Raw genomic sequence first — 22,027 nt, forward strand, 5'->3', positions numbered from 1 at the left:
CTGGGCCATGCCCCAGTCCAGGCCCCCATCTGGCCTGTATAAAAAGGCTGTGAGCAAGAGGCCCAAGGAGTCTCTCTCCAGATTGGGAGAGAGCAGGGCCTGGCTGCCTGCCTGATAGAGTACTGAGGGCTGTGCAGTGCTGGGGAAAGAGAAAGCTGAGCGGGGGCGCTCCAGGTTGGCAACTCCCCAGGCTGTAGGGCCTGTTCCAAGGCCCATAGAGATACTGGGAGGCAGAGGAGGGCAACAGGTCCGAACCCCCTTGCCTATGATGAGTGGCCTTTACACTGCAGTCTGCCCCAGTGAGCTGGGGCTTGGTGATGACTGGCAGTAGCCCAGACTGAGGCAAGGTAGGGATAGTGGGTTGGGGGTTCCCCAGGAAGGGGAGACCCAGCGGCAGAGTGTGGGGGTACTGCCAGGGGGCAGAACCCCAGAGAAAGGGGCATCGGGGTCTGTGAGGGACATGGGGGCCAGAGCTGTGCAGATCACCGGCGTGCAGAGGGCGCTCCAGGCTGGAAAAGAGCTAGTTCCCAATGACCAGCAGGAGGCACCACAGGGATGAGTCCTCTCCTTTACACCTTCAAACAGATTTTGATCAACAGTCCACCTGCAAATTGGAAAGACAGGGAGCAGAAACAGCAAACCCTGAAAACCTTTTTTAAAAGACTGAGACTTGTTGAATCTCCTTTTGTTTTGTCTGCTAGTAAGAAAAGTGTTGAAATATTCTCTCTCTCTCCCAGAAAAAAAGCCTTTTCAGCTATCAAACACCTCACCTTCTCTTTGACATTTAATCACCTGCAAAAGCCATTTACTGCCTCGCAAACTATTCCGCTATGAATATCATCCCTTAAACTTTTAACATATTATTAGACACTCAGCACAGAATTGATCAAAACTCCATGACATAAAGGGCACCCAACAATCTAGATTGTAATAAAAATGGTAGCACATTAAAGAAATAGTACATGGTTTATCCTCAGTTACAATGGAAACCCTGTAAAAGTACTTATGACATTCAATTTAGTACCTAATGAGCTTTATCATGATTAATATTATTACAATAAATATCAAATGAATAAATTGTGACTGGACCAACCTTCTGAAGCGTTATAGTAGAGAAGTGCTGCTGAATGAAAATACTGAACGCTCTGCCTCCAACTGTGCATGTGTATGTATGCAATCTTTACGTTTATTCCTATGTAATGAACAACAGTAATGACACACACCGAAGCGTGGGGGGCAGGGAATTGAGAGTATACAGTGGAGTCTCAGCTGCCGCACTACATAAATAAAGCTGTGCTGAAGGATGTACCAGTTCCGCATTTGCTCCTCACAAAAGAGAACACAAGTAACTAATATAACTGGTTGCAACGTACTAGCCTAAATAACTCTGGGACACTACTCAACTAGTATACTTGAAAGAACCTGGTAAAACAAGCTGGGATCTAGGGCAACATTCCTATGTGAGCATTTTTTCTTCTTTTGGCAGAGTAAGGCTGTTTCCTGTATCCATGGCCAGTTCGGACAATGCCGTCCAGCCTGCAACCACAGTGGATTCTTGCTTACAGGGGTCCCACTGATGCTAGCTCATCCTCCACTAGCTCCACATGTTGATTACTAGGTACCTCATGCTGGTTGAGAACTCTGCGGGGAAAACAACAGAAACACACTGGGAAATCAGGGCATCTCCCCCTTTATGAGAGGTTCTCCCATACTCCTATTTATGAGAAAACCTCCATCTATCAGCTCCCTAACTCTCCACAAACATGGCAGTTCTGGACACATTCTTTCCCATCTTCGGGGCCTGTGGGACTCAGTCACCTGTAGTCTCCATGACACCATAGTTCAGGGGAAAAGAAAGGTGAAAGTCACACTCAATTTTGGGTCTTTCCAACGCGGCCCCCAATCCAATGATTTGACAGGGAGCACCAGATTTGTTTAAACCCTTACTTAACCCAAACAAATATTTTATTCTTTAGTTCATCAAAACATTAACCAATAAGCACAGAGTTTGCACTGTTGGGACAACTTTTGGAAGAAATTGAGATAATTTATGCACACAGTTACAATTATCTATTTCTAAGAGCTCTTAGGCCTAGTTCTTGTTTCTATCATATATCAATTCATCTTGTAATAGACAAGAGGGCCCAAATCCTGAGGGGCACAGGAGTCCCTTGTATTAGTACAGAGGGAGTTTAGCACCAGATTGATCAAAGCTGAGGAGAGTCTAGTCAACACAGTGAGAAGTGGCTGCTCAGCTGATCTGCTTCCAGAGAGGTAAGCAGGTCATGCAAATGAGCTCTTGAGTCCTGCCCTGTGGACTGGTCTTCCATGGATTCTCACTCTCCTCACCCCAACAGGGGCTGGCTGCAGATGACACCATAGTCCTGGAGCTGCAGTCACCTTCATGCCGTGACCTACATCAGGGGAAGGAATAGAGGAGAAAGTGGGGGGAAAGGAGGCGCAATCAGAAGACTCCAAAGCGAAGAACTTTTAGCATTCCAGGACCTTGGAGAAAGAGAGAAGGACGTTTTGCTCAATATTAACTAATTTATACCATTTACATAGTTTAAATAGAAATGAAAAAGAACATCAAGCATGAGCATGTGAAGCAACAGGTGAACAGAGATTATCAAAGAATGTGTAGAACAGAAGAGAGAAAATGAAATAATTTTAAATGAATATTTAAATCTTAATATATTAATAAAGGAATCCTTTGTACAATAGTTAATTATACAGAGCAAAAACAAATGATGAAAAGTTCTGTTTTAACCTGTCATTACCTAAATTGGTACGGCTAAGTATTCCCTAGTCTACAATCTCTCCAGTATTACTGAGACTATATTTAAGGTCAACAAACTCAAGAAGGAAACCTAAATTTAGAATTTTAAGTATCTTTTTTGAAGTTTGTAGCTATAATCAATCTAGTCTAAGAATTCCACTTGCTTGTCTTTTCTAAGAGAAAGAAAGTTCAACTGGACTAATTTCACCTATTACCTCTCACAACCACGGTCATTGATTCATATGATCACTCTTAGTTCACTCTTCTTCAGAGAACAACTATTGAGAGAATTGTCATGATCAGACCCAATGTAATATTACAGAGAGGTGCAGCTAATCTTCAAATAATCTCTTGTACCAGTTTTAAATGACCTTCAGTGAGCAATTTCTTAAGACAAATCTGAAGTCTAACCCAAGTGAATGGTATGGAATATTAAACAGCAATATTATAATAAGCAATTTTTACCTTCTGTATGAAAAATTATTTTGATTTTCATGGCTATAAGCTCTTGTCCACTGTCTTTAATGAGTGTGGAGCTAATTTCCCTGTGAAACAATTAAAGAATAGGGGAAAAAACCACTCAATTCTCTTGCAGAGCATCAATAAAACTAGAATTTTCCCCAGACTTCTAAAAGCAGAGAAGTTACTTTCAGATAAAATAAAATGTGTGCTCATAAAAAGCTCAGTTTTTTTAAATTATTCTGTACAGTGTAAATTCCCCTAGTACAAAATGAGCAACACTGATTTCAAAATGCAGAAGTGGCACTTTTATCTGTGGGAAATAAAATTTACAAATAAATTATTTTTCTACTAAGATATTTCACAAGCACCTCAAATGAAAATGAATGCTTATACAACAATTGCAAAGTATACCTTGAGTTATAAAAGACTCGGTCCCTATTACATTGTCCCTATTACACTGTAAACAAACTAAGTTAAACTTTGTATTAAGTTTGTGTTACTGAAAACAAGAACAAAAAGGAAAAAAAAACAAACAAAAAACTGATCGCCATATTGGGGTTGGGAAGGAATTTTCCGCCAGGGCAGATTGGAAGAGGCCCTGGAGGTTTTTCACCTTCCTCTGTAGCATGGGGCACGGGTCACTTGCTGGAGGATTCTCTGCTCCTTGAAGTCTTTAAACCACAATTTGAGGACTTCAATAGCTCAGACATAGGTGAGAGGTTTTTCACAGGTGTGGGTGGGTGAGATTCTGGGGCCTGCGTTGTGCAGGAGGTCAGACTAGATGATCATAATGGTCCCTTCTGACCTTAGTATCTATGAATCTATAAAACAGAAGTTGTTTAAGTTGCATCCCACAGACCGAAGACACCAGAAAATATCAGTAAGCATCAAGAAAAGAAAAATATGATGGATAGAATTGTTTTGTTCGAACCAACATGTACAAGGTGAGAGGCGGACCTCGCTACGTAAAGCAGTTGCACCTCAATACGTCAGGAGTGAAGTGTAACATGTTTGTACCTGTGTATAAGAATACATCCCTGGAGCAGTGGAGTGTCCCGCCACTGACTGAGCAGTGTCCATCGTCAGGGAGCACATATGTACTAGCAGAACTGTAGACATCTGATCTGGGGAGCTAAAGACTGTGTTTCATTTGACAATAAACCTGGCCGGGTGCCTTCATACCTTATTGGAGTCTGTGGTCATTGGGGGTTCCCTCGGGGTCTGCTGTGTCAGCTATCTGTGCAGAGCCAGGGCAGCACACAGAGGGAACACACACACACAGACAACTGTTATCAACATTGGATAGAGCAGAGCACCACACCGGTGGCGTCTGACAACAGTTTTAATGTAATGAAGTTATATAAAACACCAAAATATTGTCACATAGTTATTCCTTTCAGGCATTACAATCTATTAAATGTTCAGGCAGATCTGATTCTCCAAGTTCTCTCTGCCCCAGAGTCCAATGAGCACACCTGGTGCATAGATGGTGTTAATAGATGGCTTGCAGGACTGGATCCTCAGGTCATAGGCTGAAAATACAAACCTACGCTTACACCTTTGATATTTCTTATGCCATTTTACTTAATTATTCAGAAATTTAAAATATATATTTTTAAACTATTTCTAATAATGTCAAGCATCAATATCTTAAGCAAACCTAATGTGTCTATTAGTCTTTATGCAGCTCTTTGACCATGTACACAACAAATTAAGTATTTTTATTGTATTCAGCTAATGCACACATCTCATTTTCCTATCCTCTTCTGTTTCCTTCCTGTTTATAACCTGCAGAACACAGAGACTACCTCCCATAGGAATACAAGCTCCATGTATTCCAACACTACTGTATTCTAATGAACATCTAAGCCTTCAAGACTAAAGTGACTGGAGATGTGTGAAGACATACAACAACTAATCACTGCACCTTCAGTACACATAATGCAATTTGAATATTTATTCTTTTCTATATAGAAAACATACATATGTTCAGGGTGGATAAAAATCAATAAAAAAAATTTAAAAAATCTGATTTTTTTATTTAAATCAGATTTTTTTGATAAAATCCTAGCCAAAGATCATTTTAATTATGACACATTACAGCTCAAAGATATCTCATCATGGAATAGAGATTATAAATTCTAATTCTATAGTATGAGACAATATATTCATGTAATGTGTAAGAATAAAGTTTTGTAAATGAGTTCCAATAGTTCATGGATTAGAAACCAAATCTTATGGGGTTCCAGGGGCTTCTGTATAGATTATTTAGGTTAATCTTTCAATCAACCCAATAGGACTCAGTGCTCAGTCTAGATGATACCATCAGAGATGCTTAGTTTTGCAGTTCTCAAACTGTGGATTTGTCTCTCCAGAGATAACATGCTTGTTAACAGCAAAAATGTTTTTAAATAAATATAGAGAGGTGAGAAATAACAGATCTCAACCCTATTGCCCTCTGCAAATTTGTGTACACAGAGTCAATCCCTTACCTCTCTCTAAAAGTGTAAAGTTTCAAAAAGTTCAGTGACTAGAAATAAATGTTAGAAGGGAGGGACAGGCAGTAGAAACAAAAGTGAAACTGTTTGAGCCGCATATTCCAGAAGTCTTGAGGTCTTTCTGAGTGTAGCCTTCATTGATTTGAGATGGACCATACCATACCATTTTCTCACTAGAAGGGAAAACCTATAATGGCTGCAGACTGTAAAAGAGATCCAGTTTGGGAATATTTTAATGAAGTTCCTCTACCTGTGGGTAAGACAGGCATGCGTGAAAAATGCAAACAGTGCAACGAAGAAATGCAAGGCCTGGTTTCCCAAATGAAACAACATCATGAGAAGTAATAAGAAAAGGAGTTCTTGTGGCACCTTAGAGACTAACCAATTTATTTGAGCATAAGCTTTCGTGAGCTACAGCTCACTTCATCGGATGCATTCAGTGGACAGTACAGTGGGGAGATTTATATATACACAGAGAACATGGAACAGTGGGTGTTACCATACACACTGTAAGGAGAGTGATCACTTAAGATGAGCTAACACCAGCAGGAGAGCGGGGGATGGGGGGGAAGAAAACCTTTTGTAGTGGTAATCAAGGTGGGCCATTTCCAGCAGTTGACAAGAACGTCTGAGGAACAGTGGGGCGGGGGGAGGGGAAATAAACATGGGGAAATAGTTTTACTTTGTGTAATGACCCATCCACTCCCAGTCTCTATTCAAGCCTAAGTTAATTGTATCCAGTTTGCAAATTAATTCCAATTCAGCAGTCTCTCGCTGGAGTCTGTGTTTGAAGTTTTTTTGTTGAAGAATTGCCACTTTTAGGTCTGTAATCGAGTGACCAGAGAGATTGAAGTGTTCTCCGACTGGTTTTTGAATGTTATAATTCTTGATGTCTGATTTGTGTCCATTTATTCTTTTATGTAGAGACTGTCCAGTTTGACCAATGTACATGGCAGAGGGGCATTGCTGGCACATGATGGCATACATCACATTGGTAGATGTGCAGGTGAACGAGCCTCTGATAGTGTGGCTGATGTGATTAGGCCCTATGATGGTGTCCCTTGAATAGATATGTGGACACAGTTGGCAACGGGCTTTGTTGCAAGGATAGGTTCCTGGGTTAGTGGTTCTGTTGTGTAGTACGTGGTTGCTGGTGAGTAACAAAGAAAATAACAGAACGCCACTAGCTGCCACCTTCAGCCCCTAACTAAAACCTCTCCAACGCAACATCAAGGATCTACAACCTATCCTGAAGGACGACCCGTCACTCTCACAGATCTTGGGAGACAGGCCAGTCCTTGCTTGCAGACAGCCCCCCAACCTGAGGCAAATACTCAACTATTTCCCCATGTTTATTTCCCCCCGCCCCACTGTTCCTCAGACGTTCTTGTCAACTGCTAGAAATGGCCCACCTTGATTACCACTACAAAAGGTTTTCTTCCCCCCCCATCCCCCGCTCTCCTGTTGGTAATAGCTCATCTTAAGTGATCACTCTCCTTACAGTGTGTATGGTAACACCCATTATTTCATGTTCTCTGTGTATATAAATCTCCCCACTGTATTTTCCACTGAATGCATCCGATGAAGTGAGCTGTAGCTCATGGAAGCTTATGCTCAAATAAATTGGTTAGTCTCTAAGATGCCACAACTACTCCTTTTCTTTATTTCATACTTCTTTCTTAAGGGCTGCCTGTCTTCCTTCTGGGCTATTCTTGAATTCTCATGTTTGAGCAAAAAATAGAGTTGTTACTATGGTACTATCATTTTAGATGCAGTTGTGATAAAAAAAAATAAATAGCTGAAATAGGCAGATCTTCCTTTTACAATTTCACCTTTAAAGTAGTACTGAGTGCCAGTGAATGCAATGAGTAATACTAAATGAGCAATACGGTAGTAATAATTAAATAACTGCATTGACTTATTTTGTTTAGGAGAATCCATCCTCAACATACAGGATTCTGAAGACTATCCATCTTCAAGATCACCATCATTTTCTCTAGTTTCACAGTTATCTGCTAATGATAGTGTTTCAGTCAAACCTCCTGGAGCTGTCCCTGGACAGAAGCAGCTCAACACTGCCCTCACTTAAGCCTGAGCCTTAATGACACAATCTGCTCCATAGTCTTTATGTACATTTCAAAGCATCAAATTAACAAAAATTACTTATTCACACAAGATAATTAGTTCATTGTTTCCTTTATTAGCTAGTATTCATTAACTATTCCAATCATACGGGATAGTTATAATAAATGTTTAAAGCAAGTTGTAAATCTTCTTACCTTGCCCTTTCTGAAGGTAAGAAAAAGTTACTAGAAAAATTAGCTCACTAAAATAATACACAGTAGATTTTATAAAATGCCAGTTCCACAAAGTTAATCAAGATAACACACACTCAACATGCAAGATTAAGTCATCAGTTTAAAAATATGACAGCTGGAAGCTAGTGTTTTACATCCAAACTGTTTTAGGAGACCTTCTTATCATTGCTGACTAATTCTGATAACACATAGTTTGGACGTATGCTGACAGATTTTGTGACAGGACGCATTACTTCATGACACTGTTTGCAATGACACAACTGTAACAGCAATGTACAACACTATAACATTACTACCAGACAATAGTGCCACTCTAAGGACTTGATTCACAATGGGGATGTAGGTGCCTAACTGCCTTTTCAGGAGGCAAAGTCCAACATTTAAGTAGCACTGGCATTCAGAAACCCCCCACTCAGCCGCTGTCTAACCCTGTAGGCTCCTAAGTTTCAACCAATGAAGTTCCCAAGGCACCAAAATTTCAGTGGCTGGGCATGCACAAAGCCACGTAATTCCTGACTCCACCAAGCTGTTTGGTACCTAACTCATGCCTAAACCTTTAACTAGGCACTCCCCCGCTATCTCACCTGCAGACCCCAATCCAAGAGACATGCTCTGAGTATGCCTAACCTGCACAAAAGATGGTAATAGTGGTGCCCAATTCCAGGTCTCTTACCTCCCAGGTGAGTGCCCTAATCACAAGACTATTGCATATTCTGGATCAAGTCTCTCTCTAGCTCTCACATTGAAACTGTTGCACTTTACATTAAATACTTAAATATTCCTTGGGCCAGACAGAGAGTGATAATAACTCTATAGCATAATGGTTAGGGCACTCACCTACATGTACAAACTTAAGCCAAAATTCAGGAAAGCACTTAAGCACTGTGCCTTCTAGCTGTATTTCTTCTCACTAAGAGTCTATTCTATTTACCGTTTACCACTATTTGGTGCTAGTACTTTGCTGCATTATGAATCAGGGAGTGTGTGACCCTCAATGCCAACTGCAGGGGAGTTACAAGAATATCCTGATCCTTCTATGTACGTGCCAGTTCACCAAATATCATGTGAGGGCTTAAATGAAATCTAAAGTCACACTGGTTATTAATATAGTTGTGACATGTATGTACAGATACTATGTAAGGAGTTACATATGTATATTGATTGAAAATGTATTCCTAAAGTTTGTATCAAGGCAGAGTTGACAAACAGGTGTTCTGCCAGACAAAAGATGTTTAATTCACCTGTCTCTCCATCAGCCGGCAAATTAGGTATTGTAGGCCAACACAAAGGAAGACTTATTTACATATCAGGTCAATGGAGGAGGGGGACGTGGTGTGAAGTCAATAGGGAGGCAGCACACCAGAGAATATGGTACGGAAAATTATCCTGACTCTGGTTACAAACAATGAACTTTGGGGGATATAACGAACAGGAAAGAAAGATGCCCCATTACTCTGCACCTAGGAAGTAATCGGACAATGCGATGACATTCATGAAAACTGGATCTCAACCAGGTTTGGTTGAAATGCTGCAAAGGACATTTGGGGTGAGATAAATATCTTTAAGCAGAAGGTTAACCTGTTAAGTTTAGTCTCTAGAAATCATGTTATGATTTTATTTTCTCAGTAACACTTTTGTTCCCATTGCCTCCTCTCATTATCTCTTGAATCTTTGATAATAAACTTATTGTTTTTTACTCTAAATATATCTTGGTGCTGTGGTATTATACAAAGAGCTGATCCTGAGTTGAAACAAACATTGTGTGTTAGTTATATTTGTTAGTCTCTAAGGTGCCCCAAGTCCTCCTTTTCTTTTTGCAGATACAGACTAACATGGCGGCTACTCTGAAACCTGTGTGAACTCTGTTCCCTTGGGGACAGCAGACCTGGTATTTCTGTGAGTGTTCAGTAGATAAGGAGCTGGGCACTACAGGGGAACACTTCAAGGGGGCTCAGGGACCAGGGTCCACTTATTGTTAACCAGCAAGGGAAAGTATGGGCTGACATAGCCCAGAGGAGAGTGGTTAGGAGGCTACCAGGCTGGTGATGTCAGGAAGGTAACCCACAGTTAAGCACAAGCAAGTCTCCTTCTTGCTAGAGGCAGGGAGATAACAAGGTGACTCCCAATCCTGGGTAACCCAAGAACTTATGGCTTAAGTAATTTTTTGTATTTTTAACCATTTTGAAAATGTATAAATAAAATTAAGAAAATACACATTGACTTATGATTTTTAGTTACATAGATGACATGCCTGTGGCACTTAAATACTGCATATATGAACCTCACACAATTAAGTTATTTTGATCTGTTAAGCCATGATGTTGCTGTGAGGCTATAAAGTATATTTGTTTTCTCTTTCTGTATCTCTTTCAAGCCCACACTTGAAACAAATCATGTAGCGGTCATTGAAAAAGCCCAAAATTCAGGTGATCTATTACTATGTTCCAAATGAGCACAGATCAGCAATTGGTGCTCCACTGAAGAGCAGTTACATGGTGACACTCATTAAGGACTAAATACATCACCTCCAGTGTCCTGTGAGAGCTGATGGGCTAATCATTGGGAAATATCTGGGGTCAGGGCAAGGTCAAAGAAAACCCCTTCCTACCAGGGCAGGGTGAGACTATAGAGCTACCCCACGGACACTACTTTAGCCTAAAGTCTGGAGTAGGCTTATGTGGTCCTTAGTGCATTTTTCCTCTGAAGGAGGATTCACACCTCTCCCTTGCCCCATCCAAGCCCTGCTTCCACTCATCCCCTTGTGGCCACTTGGAACCACTGCCAGTTGGGGATAAATTCACAAGGGGGACTTAGGTGTAGCCAAACTTTTAGGTGCCCAGCTGTCTAGTGGAATTCACAACCACGAGTTAGGTGCCTGTTCAAGTTACCAGATGCAGAACATAAGACTTTACCCCACACACACGCAATGTACACAGAAATTATACTTCAGATCATAATTGGTCTCAAAAAGTTATATTGCGGGGTTTTTTCAGTTTTTCTAAATACATCACCTCCAGTGTCCTGTGAGAGCTGATGGGCTAATCATTGGGAAATATCTGGGGTCAGGGCAAGGTCAAAGAAAACCCCTTCCTACCAGGGCAGGGTGAGACTATAGAGCTACCCCACGGACACTACTTTAGCCTAAAGTCTGGAGTAGGCTTATGTGGTCCTTAGTGCATTTTTCCTCTGAAGGAGGATTCACACCTCTCCCTTGCCCCATCCAAGCCCTGCTTCCACTCATCCCCTTGTGGCCACTTGGAACCACTGCCAGTTGGGGATAAATTCACAAGGGGGACTTAGGTGTAGCCAAACTTTTAGGTGCCCAGCTGTCTAGTGGAATTCACAACCACGAGTTAGGTGCCTGTTCAAGTTACCAGATGCAGAACATAAGACTTTACCCCACACACACGCAATGTACACAGAAATTATACTTCAGATCATAATTGGTCTCAAAAAGTTATATTGCGGGGTTTTTTCAGTTTTTCTCTTTTTCTGTGCTTGTGTAGTGGTATTGATAAAGTCTCTCATAAGTGGTGCTGAACTATATTTAAACCTTAGAGATGACTAATAATTAAAATGGTCAATGAAGGGAAAAGGTATATGTTCCAAGAAGATGGATAAAGTTCTGATAAACCTTCATCAGTCAACCTCTTTTATGTAGGTCCAGGAACCCACTGGTTTGGAAGAGAGAATTTAGTTTGTGAAGTCTTCAGGGAATGGACCATGTTTTCTTGTGAATTTGTAAAGTACCCAGCATAAAGGAATCCCAATCCTAACAAGAGGCTCTTTTCCAAATACAGAACACCTTACCTCAGTCCACTACAATCTCTGTAGGATATTGCAGTCTAACATCCTGTGTGGTTTGAGACATCTGCATTAGTCACCAATGCACAGCAAAACAGTGAGCAATGCCAACTTCAATAACAAGCTAAATTTTATTAATCTTTCAATAAGCACTGGTTCTCACTGAGAACTAAATGCATTAGAAGTAGAAAATCAAGGGTAAGATTATCTTTAAGGCACAGCACAGAACTTGCAGCTCATGGGGCAGGAGGTGATTTTATGCCTCCTGAGGTGGGGCTCCTCTGGAGGCTGGAGAGGTACACAGTGTACTTTAGGGAGCCCTCGGGGCCTGCCTAAAATTATGGCAGCCTTCCTAGGGCTGCCCTATGGGCCACAGCACTGCCCACAGTCTCCTCAGTATTGTGATGCTGCCCTCAACACAATCTCAACACACTGTGATGCTGCCCTATCCCAGACACAGCCCTGACTCAGCACGCACCCAACCTCAGCACTTAGTGTGGGAGTTGGGGAGAGAGGAAGGTCCTCAGAAAGCACCCTGATGGGGTGTCTCACTTCCTGCACTGGGGATACCCTCCCGCACCTGGATACAGGGATTTTAGGGCCCCACTAAGCTGCTCCAGCCCTTTTACTGGGCATAATGGGATCATAGTGAAGATGAGGCTATCACCCCAGAAACATGTAAAATTTTCACTACGTTAATATTCAAAAACAGCACAGCTGATCTGCTACAAATTTGAAAGGCAAAATTAGATTCTTTCCTGACATTTATACATAAGCACAGAAAGGACACTGGAGGGGAGGTATGTTTGAGGGAGGCAGAAGTGGGTCACAATTAACATTCAAAATGGAAGAGTCTTGCAACCTTAATTATGTAATCACTACCCAGTGACTCCAAAATAGAGTGATGTTAATATGACAGCAGGTTTTGCTATGCTTGCCAAGTCACATCAGAGTGCATAACAATTGCTACATATATAAAATCCAGTCTTTCACACACACAAAATCCTTCCAAACGTTTTGCATAACTAATCTGTGATCGCTATTTAAAAAGAAAAATCTTTCTTCCACCACACGTCACTCTTATCCTTTGTAATTTTTTCTTTTTGTATGTAAAACTTCAATAAAGAAAGAATCCCAAAAAAATTAAATTTCAGAGTCTGTAACTTTTCTGTTGTTTAATAACAGAGTACTGCCTAAAATAAAAAGACATTTTAATCATTTTTCAGGGTTACTCTATCTTGTTGTAGCCCTTAAAAATGATAAAGTTCACAATAAAAAAGTTTCAAAATTGCAGCTATGACTGTGATAGAGATTGAGTATGATATATTAAATGTCTGCTTCAGGCAACAATTATATACAAAGCAAAAAATATTTTCACAATCCTGTTACACTATAAAACTTGTCAAAGTTTATTTGCATAAGAAAACATTTTAATATATTTACATCTACTGGGTGTTTTTGGCACCCATCACCATAGTATCTGAGCAGAACAACAATATATATGCGGTGTGCACATCACCAGCTGGTGTAAATCAATACATCTCCATTTAAACCTAAGAATCTGGCACACAGAATTTACATGAAGTTAAAACTCTTGTACATTTCTTGAACTTTTAAAGTTACAACAAGCCTCCTTACCGCCAATATAAAAGCAGAACGCCTGTCCTAATTGACCATAGTGAAGATGCCTCAAGAAAGGTGCATTATTCACTATTCTTAGGTACATCTTCTCAGCAGAATAGGTTAAATTCTCATTGTTCAAAATACCAGGAAAGGTAGAGATGGATTTCAATCCTCCGCATTTCTTCTAAACCACTGTTTTCTTCCCAATGGATATACTATGTTTCAACTACAATTTCATGCATACTGTTATCAACAGAATAATTTATTTTAAGTAACTGGCACACCCACTCATTTCCCTTCAGCAACTATGGAGAAATAATTCCATATAAAAATGTTATTCTTGCTTTCTATTGTTTACATTACTGTAACATCCCAAGTGATTATTTCCTTAGCAGATGCATCCAGTTAATGTGCTTCTTGCATAGCCACAAACATCACATCCCTCTTCAAGTGCCAAAAGCCCTCTCTTTCCTTTACCCACTGCCAAAACTCCAACTTCCCCTGACATCTATGATGCAGTTATACGTCATTCGTACAAAGAAAATGCAGCATACTGAAAAAGTAGCTAAATTGTATTTAACAACAAGATAAATAAAATGGGCTGCTCTACTGACTGTATTATCCATTTCATATTTAAATATTTTAAAAACCTTCAATATTAAAGCGTAAAGCCATGGCACAACTCCCAGTCTGTTGCATTACAGTGCCATAAATCAAGAGACCCAACTGCAGAATTTAGGTCCAGGTTGCCACAGAGCGCTAGGGCATTTAGGATACAGGGTTAACTTACTGAGATGACTGGGCCAGACGATCCCTCAGAGCTATAGTTTCAAGCTGTCTGTGGGCTCAGAAAGACAACACACTGATTTACATTCAGCTCACATTTTCATCATTCTCTGTCATCCAACTGGAGCTAGAAATATATTTTTCTACAAATTAAAGCTTAGATTCAGGAACTGAATTTTGCAGCCAGTGATGAGTGAAGGGTACATTCCTTAAATTGCACAGCCACAGAGCATATAGAGCCCTGAAGGTAAGGCAGACACAAAGCTGAAGTGAGAACCTTAATTCTCAATTTCCTTACTTTCTTGCTATTATAATTTCAATTTATCATTGTAAGAGTATAGGTTTTTTAAATTTAGATATTATAGGGTTTTAACGATTTACATTTTAAATACTATAATTATTAAGAATATTAATAAAGTATCCTATTAAAACAGGACCTCAATCAAGTCTCTGCCACTCTGTCAGCAGTTTTATCAAACTCTTGAGGGCTAGTAGAGTTTAAAAAAATAAAGCTGTACACTCGCAACAAATGTCTTGTTGTGCACATGACTGGAATAGCGACAACCTCGGTGTTCCATCACAGCTGCCAGCAGTTACTAAAGTCCTATACATGCAATGCAGTCAGCGGCTTCCGTGGCATTTGAGGCTCTGCAAAAACATTCTTAATCCTGATTGCTGTGAGATGTCATTGTATATCCAAAAAACATCTGCCTCACAGCTACTTGATCAGATATAAGCTTTCATTTTGGTGTAAAATGATGTGAGCTTGCAATCTGCTTTCAACTTCACCTGTTTTTCTTCAGGAAATAATTATGGAATTAGCATTATAAATTGCAAAAACATTTGCATAAAACAACAATTAACTTTAACAGTAATTCTGTGGATTCACTATGTTGCAGTGGATAAGTCTAATCAAAATGTCCAAAAAATTCAGACACATAACACGATTAAAGATATAGGTTGCAGAGTTCCCCTCAGTTCTATGACTCTTCTAAACCAAATATACTGGATTAAACTATTAAATCATAGATGGCAAAGCAATATAACGTTGCTTTTGAGAATTATAGACTTGAATCAGTAGACATATCTATGGTTTTCAATTGAAGCCCCAGAATATCAGAGATCCTGGATCCACAGTTCATTCTTAAAATTTCTTTGTCCAGATGAAATCTTATATAAAAAGCTCCCCTACAAGATATAGCCTGCAATTACTTGATCATTCTGGGCAAAAAGATTGCCCCTAGGAATAAAAATCTTTAAAATTATTATAAAAGTCAGGATCCATATTGAAAACTTTTATAAGGGGTTTTGAATGATGGAAGAGCATTCAAATGCAGATTCAGAAACGAGGGATGAATTAGTAACCTGACCACCGGTTTCAATTTGATGACTGCCATCAGAAAATGTACCACCATATCCAGATGATGTCTTAAAAGAAAATGACAGACTGTACCTAACTGTAACAAACCTGGTTACAGTATTACGCTTCAGTGAGTGGGCACTCAAACCTTAACCAAAATGGCTTGGCGAGAATTCAGGATGTCTTTGCTCCCTATAAGGACTCGTCAGGTTGTAAAGCTGGGTTCCCAGATTCTAAATGAGACAAGTAGATGCCTTCTCTGAGCATGGAACTCCAGTCTCTACCTCACCAGACTAATTAACTGACTAGAGGTACTCATTAGTTGCCATGTTTCCTTGCTTACCCATGAGGCAGACCTAGAGTGCTTAAAGGTCCTTCACAGTAGGTCTTATCGCACCGGAGTGGAAGCTCACAGGCTGCTGGTATCTTCTACTGCAGGTGTAGCTGTGGAAGCAGCTGCACCAAAGATGCTTTACCTTTGCCAACTAAGCGGTGATTGTGTAGAGGAAGTCTTCATTTACTGACCCTACTGTATATTGTCTTAGTAGCCATGCCTCAGCATCCTAACCAGCCAACGTGCAATAAGATAGGGACAAAACATCCAGAATGAGTAATATTACATCAGCCTGCCAGATTTCATGGCCAAGTAAGTACCTCTAGGAAGTCAGAGATGCCCCTGCCTAACAGGGTTCAACACAGACACACAGGTTTCACCCAGGCCGTCATGCCTCATCTCCTACCTTTTTCCCAGCCAACCATGCCCCTCAAGGCATTCCCCAAATAGACAGGCTCCTTTAGACTTCTTAAGGCCTCCTTACTTCTTCCAGCCAGACTCACATCTCAGCCTTGAAGGAACTCTGTGCAAGGCTTTCTGTTTCCACTGTTGCTGGGTGCAAGGATCCTTGGGACTAGAACCCGGCACAGCTGACGTTCCCACGTTGCCACCAGGAGGCCGTCCAGTGCCACATCGATGGAGCACTGTGGAGATTAGGCACCACAAGAAGTACAGCCCAAAAGGGCCAGAGCGATAGTATCTTGCAGCCCCCTGATTGGCCCAGGGTTACTATTTAACCTCGGAGGGTGCCCGGGAAGTTGTTCAACTACCTGAAAGGGGGTTCCAAAGAGGATGGATCTAGACTGTTCTCAGTGGTAGCTGATGACAGAACAAGGAGTAATGGTCTCAAGTTGCAGTGCGGGAGGTCTAGGTTGGATATTAGGAAACACTATTTCACTAGGAGGGTGGTGAAACACTGAAATGCATTACCTAGGGAATCTCCTTCCTTAGATATTTTTAAGGTCAGGCTTGACAAAGCCCTGGCTGGGATGATTTAGTTGGGGATTGGTCCTGCTCTGAGCAGGGGGTTGGACTAGATGACCTCCTGAGGTCCCTTCCAACCCTGATATTCTACGATTTTAACCACGCAGACTTCCGTTTTGCTATGGGTCCAGACCTGGTCTTGCTTTCTGATCTTCAATCTCCAAGCTCGGCCTGACTCTGACCCTGACTCTTGCCCATAGATGTCAGCTCTCACACCTCCTCTGAACCCTGCTCATCGACCACCACCTCGTGGCCCTTGACTCCCTGGTACCAGCCCAGCAGTAACCACTAGGCCTGATTGCTTATGCTCCACTCCCTTATATTGAGCTCTTCTCCTCCCTCTGCATTTCTCCCTGCTCTGTAACTTTCAACAATGCTGCTGCTGCTGCCTAGAAGAAGTGCCTGCAGCACTACTTCGGGGGAAAGGGAATGGGAGCAACACTGGTCAGTGACTTTGGCCAATCTGAGGAGCTGAATACTAAGTGATAGATCTTTCAACAGGCTGGATATAGACACTGCAGAAAAACCATTAAATACAGAATCTATGCAGAAATTTGGAAGCTGCCTTTAAAAACAGCCAAAAACCCAAGGCACCGGGAAAATCTGGAATTTGAGAAGCACGTTGGTAAGTGTCCCACCTGCTGGAGTCAGAATGAACTGAGGACTCAGGGCCCACTCCAGCTCCCACTGAAGTCAACAGAAAGATTTCCACTGGGCCTTCACAGAGCAATACCCTTAGACAGTTAGGAATCATCTTACCTACTTCGGGCTCCCTGCAAGGGATGACGTGAGTAATACAAGGGCTGGGCATTCTACACTGGCTCTATCTCCTCTGCTATATTACAATGTTTGTTGTTTTGCTAATAAAAGGTATAACCTTACTAGTCAGAGAACACACAGACTGTCTTATGTGCCCCTCAGGGTCCTCAGTCTAGTGACAACTTCACTACTGTAGCTGAGCTGGAGGCAGAACCCTAACATGGTAGATAGACTCAAAATCCTACTGGCAGATTAGACTACATCTCTCTCTACCATCTCTGGCAGAAAGGGACTATACCAGAAAATTTGAATGGGTAAAGGAGAACAACAAAATAAATACAGTATCTTCAAGTTACTGCACACTGCAATGATTCTAATCTATCAATTCACTATAGTTTCTTAACATGTCTACTCAACTGCCTGATATTACTCAATATATTTGAAATGGGTGATGGCGTTGTGTGGTATAGAGATAGTCTGTGTAGTGCGTTACAGAAAAATACTGAACACTGGTTTAGGATGGTTTAAAGGAAATTTTTTTTCGTGTATTGGACTAATTTTTTTAACCCTCCGCTTGTAAACTACCGTGAATCCAATGGTACAAAGGGCTTAAGCTCAGGCCTTATGGTGCCTTTTGGACCAGAAGAGCAGTGTAAATGGGCCATCAGGCAATGCACATTTGAGCCTTATTATTATTAGGACAGATTCACAAAAAGTGACACTTTTCATGTACAACTCTAGTAAGTTTATTAGTTGAGAGCAGTAATTTGAGAAACAATGTCTCCTGTTAAACATATCTTAAGGCTTAATAAGATTAAGCTTTTATTCAGTTTCCAGCCACATCAAATCTTCTTTACAAAACAACTAAATCCACTCTCTCCATAAACTGGAATGCATTTCCAGAACCTGTGAATGCTTCTTCTCCATGAGGGTACAGAAGGCTATGGTTGCAGCATAACCACACTATGTCACTGCACAGGTTTGGGGAGTATAATCTCAGGAATTTAGGCAAAGAATGCAAACTCCTCAAATGCCAATCCAGCAAAGAGAAGGAGTAAGGCCACTAAGTGAATCTACTGGATAGTCCCCTGACTCCGAATTCAGATGAAGCCTATGGAAAATGCAAGAGCTACCACAGTCCTCAGGCAAGATCTGTGGCCAGAGAGTGCTGAGGAGAAGACATCTTCCACCTAGCTCTGTGGGTCTCTCCAGGGCACAAGATTAGCCCCTAAAATTCAAAGTGTACAAACATGTATTCAATAGTACAAGTTCCATGAGACAAACTAAAACACTGCTTTTCTCTCTGAATGTAGGTAGCTTAGGTTTATAAATTGGACTTTACGAACTATATTCATAACAGCCTATGGAGCCAATAAACATTTCCCTGTTTCTACATGACCTCAGCCAATATTAAGCATATCTTGTCTGTCAACTTTTTTTTCAGTCAGAGGAAGTGAGACAAGTGAAGGAGGCGGAGCAATAGGAAAACATAACACATTTATAAAAAGAGATCAATATTCTGCTTAACTACTCAGAAAGACTTTTTATCTGGTATAAATCCAGAGGCTTCTCAAAAATATTTCCTATATTCCTTTGCAAAAAATATGGAGTCAACTAATCTGATTTCTGTCCCTCAGGCAGCTGAACGTTTCTGAATTGGTCATGGAAATTAGGTAAAGGACATTATTGTCAAATGCTGTAATTCAAAGTTTCACAATTTAATCATGGAACCAAATCAGCTGCCAAAACACACCTTCCAGACAGACATGCAATAATAGGTCATGCTCCACTTAACAAATTCAGTCTTTCATGGAAGTTTAGCCAGTTCCACTTACTGTATTAATTTAAGAACTCCCTCCTTGAGACAAAAAGATGTAATCTGGTTTCCTGTGTAAAGAGACATAACTGGTTAAAATGATCAAGAGATATATAATTAACTAACAAAATAAGAAAAAGAAACATAATAAAAATTAGTAAGAAATCAACAGGCCAACCAAATTGTTCATTAGCCAACAATACAATTTTCCATGCCATCAAATGCAGTTCTGAACCTAGCTCTTCTGTCGTTTGTGTAGCAGCCTGGTACAGTAGACAGAACCCAGTACTAGAAATAAGATTCTATACTCAGCTCTGTGACTGATGTCATGTATAACCCCTGAGCAAGTCACAACCTCAATAAACTCCATCTGTAAAAATTGGGATAAGGATACTTATCCATCTTTGTAAACCACTTTCAAATGAAAAAGTGCAATGTAAGAGCTACATATTATTGTTATTATGGGTGCTGGGGAAGATTCCGGAAGCTGTTTACACTCAGGATCAACAAATGAATTGATTCACAGAGTGACACAGTATCTATCCTCATCTTGGAGAAGTGGTAAGGCAAACAACATTCTGGGAGTTAAAATAGTAGTATCTAGTCCCATAATGGATAGTATCTAGACAGACTTTTCAGTCTGGGCCAGCTGCTCTGATGAAAGGCTAAATCCAACAATATAATTACAGATTGTATAGTAACACTTACCTTTTACCCAACCACTAACTTAGAAAATCCATTCTAAGTCATATTCTAAGGATACATCATCTTATACAAGTGACAATACATATGCTGTACCTTTTTCTCCATCTTGACTTGGACAGAAAAAACATACTCCAGATACATAACTTCTGTGTTTATAAAATAAGCTTAATTATTTAAGCCACTTAGCTACACATACACAGTAGGTGAATTGAATAACCAACCATTTTACTGATCAGTGTGAAATATCTCAGACTTTTTACTCTAAAAAACGGCCAATCTTATAAATGCCAACCTAATCAGCGTTTAGGAGAACAAGTGTAAGGCTGACATCGCCAAAGAATAGGACACAGGAGACCTGAGCTCTACTCCCGGCTCTGCCACTTGCCTGCTGTGACACCTTTGCATGTCACTTCACCTACCTGTGCCTCTATTACCCCAACTGTAAATATGGATAATATACTTACCTCCTTGGTAAAAGGCTTTGAGATCTACAGATGAATGGTGTTATAGAAGAAGTAGGTTAGACTTAAAATATATGCAAACCAATGTATTTCCTCAATCAGAGTTTTGTAATTTATTTCTCCTGCCCTTGCATATTTTTATATGGGCTATAATAAATTATAGACTCAGACCTTAAAATCAGAAAAGACCATCATGATCATCTTGTCTCATCTCCTGCACATCACAGGCCACAGAACTTACCCACAGACTCCTGTAATAGACCCCAGCCTCTGGCTGAGTTACTGAAGTCCTCAAATCTTGATGTAAAGACTTTCAGTTACAGAGAATCCACCAGGTACTACTCCTGAGGGCATTCTGCCCCAAAAAATAAATAAATTCTGCGCACAATATTTTAAAATTCTGCAAATTTTATTTGTCAAATAAATGTGGAGGTTCCAGCATAGTATTGAGGAGCACAGGCCACTGGCTGCACAGAGGTGGGAGATCACTGTGCAGCTCCCCACCCCAGGACACGGACTCAGCGGTGAGGCTGCACCCAACCCTGACACAGTGCAAGGACCCAGCCTGCCCCAGAAACATCCCAGGGCCCTGCCCCTCTGTGTGGGCAGGCAGGCTCAGCAAGGCAGGATCCAAGTGTGGAGAGGCTTAATGTGGGCGATCCAGGTGTGGGTTGAGAGGGTTCTGTGTGGGGCAATACAGGTGCAGGGGGGATCTGGATGCACAGTGGCTTGTTAGGGGTTCTGGGTGAAACAATAACGGGACTCTGCAGGGGGGTGAAGGTGGTTGGGCCTCCGTGTGTGGAGGTCTGGGTGTGCAGAGGACAGAGCTCAATGGGGGGGGGGGGTCTGGGTGTGGAGGCCTCAGTGTGAGGGTCCAGATGTTATGGGAGTGGGGCTCAGGGATGTGGAGATCCAGGTGCAACTGGTTGGGACTTGGCGGGGTGGGAATCTGGGTGGCTTATCGGGGTGGTTCAGGTGCAAGGGGAGTGGGGCTCATCACGGGGGTCTGAGTGCAGTGGGTGAGGCTCAGTGGGAGGGTCTGGGTTTGAGAGGGTCTGGATCGACGGGGGTTGGGCAGATGGGGGAGCAGTTCTCTGTACAAGGATCCCTCCCCCTGAAGCTGAGGAACAATGGGTGCAGGAAGTGGGGTGGTGGGGCGGAGTTTGAAGAGCTTCCTGCAGCTGGAGGAGAAATCTGGAGGGTGAGACTGACCTGGCCCCAGATGCCATGCAGGGGAAAAGGAAGTCCTGTCCTCCCTAGCCCAATTGTGTCTAGCAGCTGAGCCCGGCACAGGGTAGGAGCCACCAGCTGGGTCTTCCCCAGTCCTGCCTCCTGCCC

At 41.4% G+C, this 22,027-nt stretch overlaps 1 protein-coding gene across 2 annotated transcripts in view; it reads right to left on the bottom strand.

Moving 5' to 3' along the window:
• Positions 1–22,027, bottom strand: part of INPP4B (inositol polyphosphate-4-phosphatase type II B) — a 486,205-nt gene that overhangs the window by 330,177 nt on the left and 134,001 nt on the right. For both annotated transcript variants that reach the window (XM_073341213.1, XM_073341212.1), the window contains exon 6: positions 19,543–19,594. The gene's annotated coding sequence lies outside the window, so the exon portion shown is untranslated. The remainder of the gene's footprint in view (positions 1–19,542; positions 19,595–22,027) is intronic.

Source organism: Lepidochelys kempii, chromosome 4 (assembly GCF_965140265.1).
Source record: "Lepidochelys kempii isolate rLepKem1 chromosome 4, rLepKem1.hap2, whole genome shotgun sequence".
Lineage (NCBI taxonomy): Eukaryota > Metazoa > Chordata > Testudines > Cheloniidae > Lepidochelys > Lepidochelys kempii.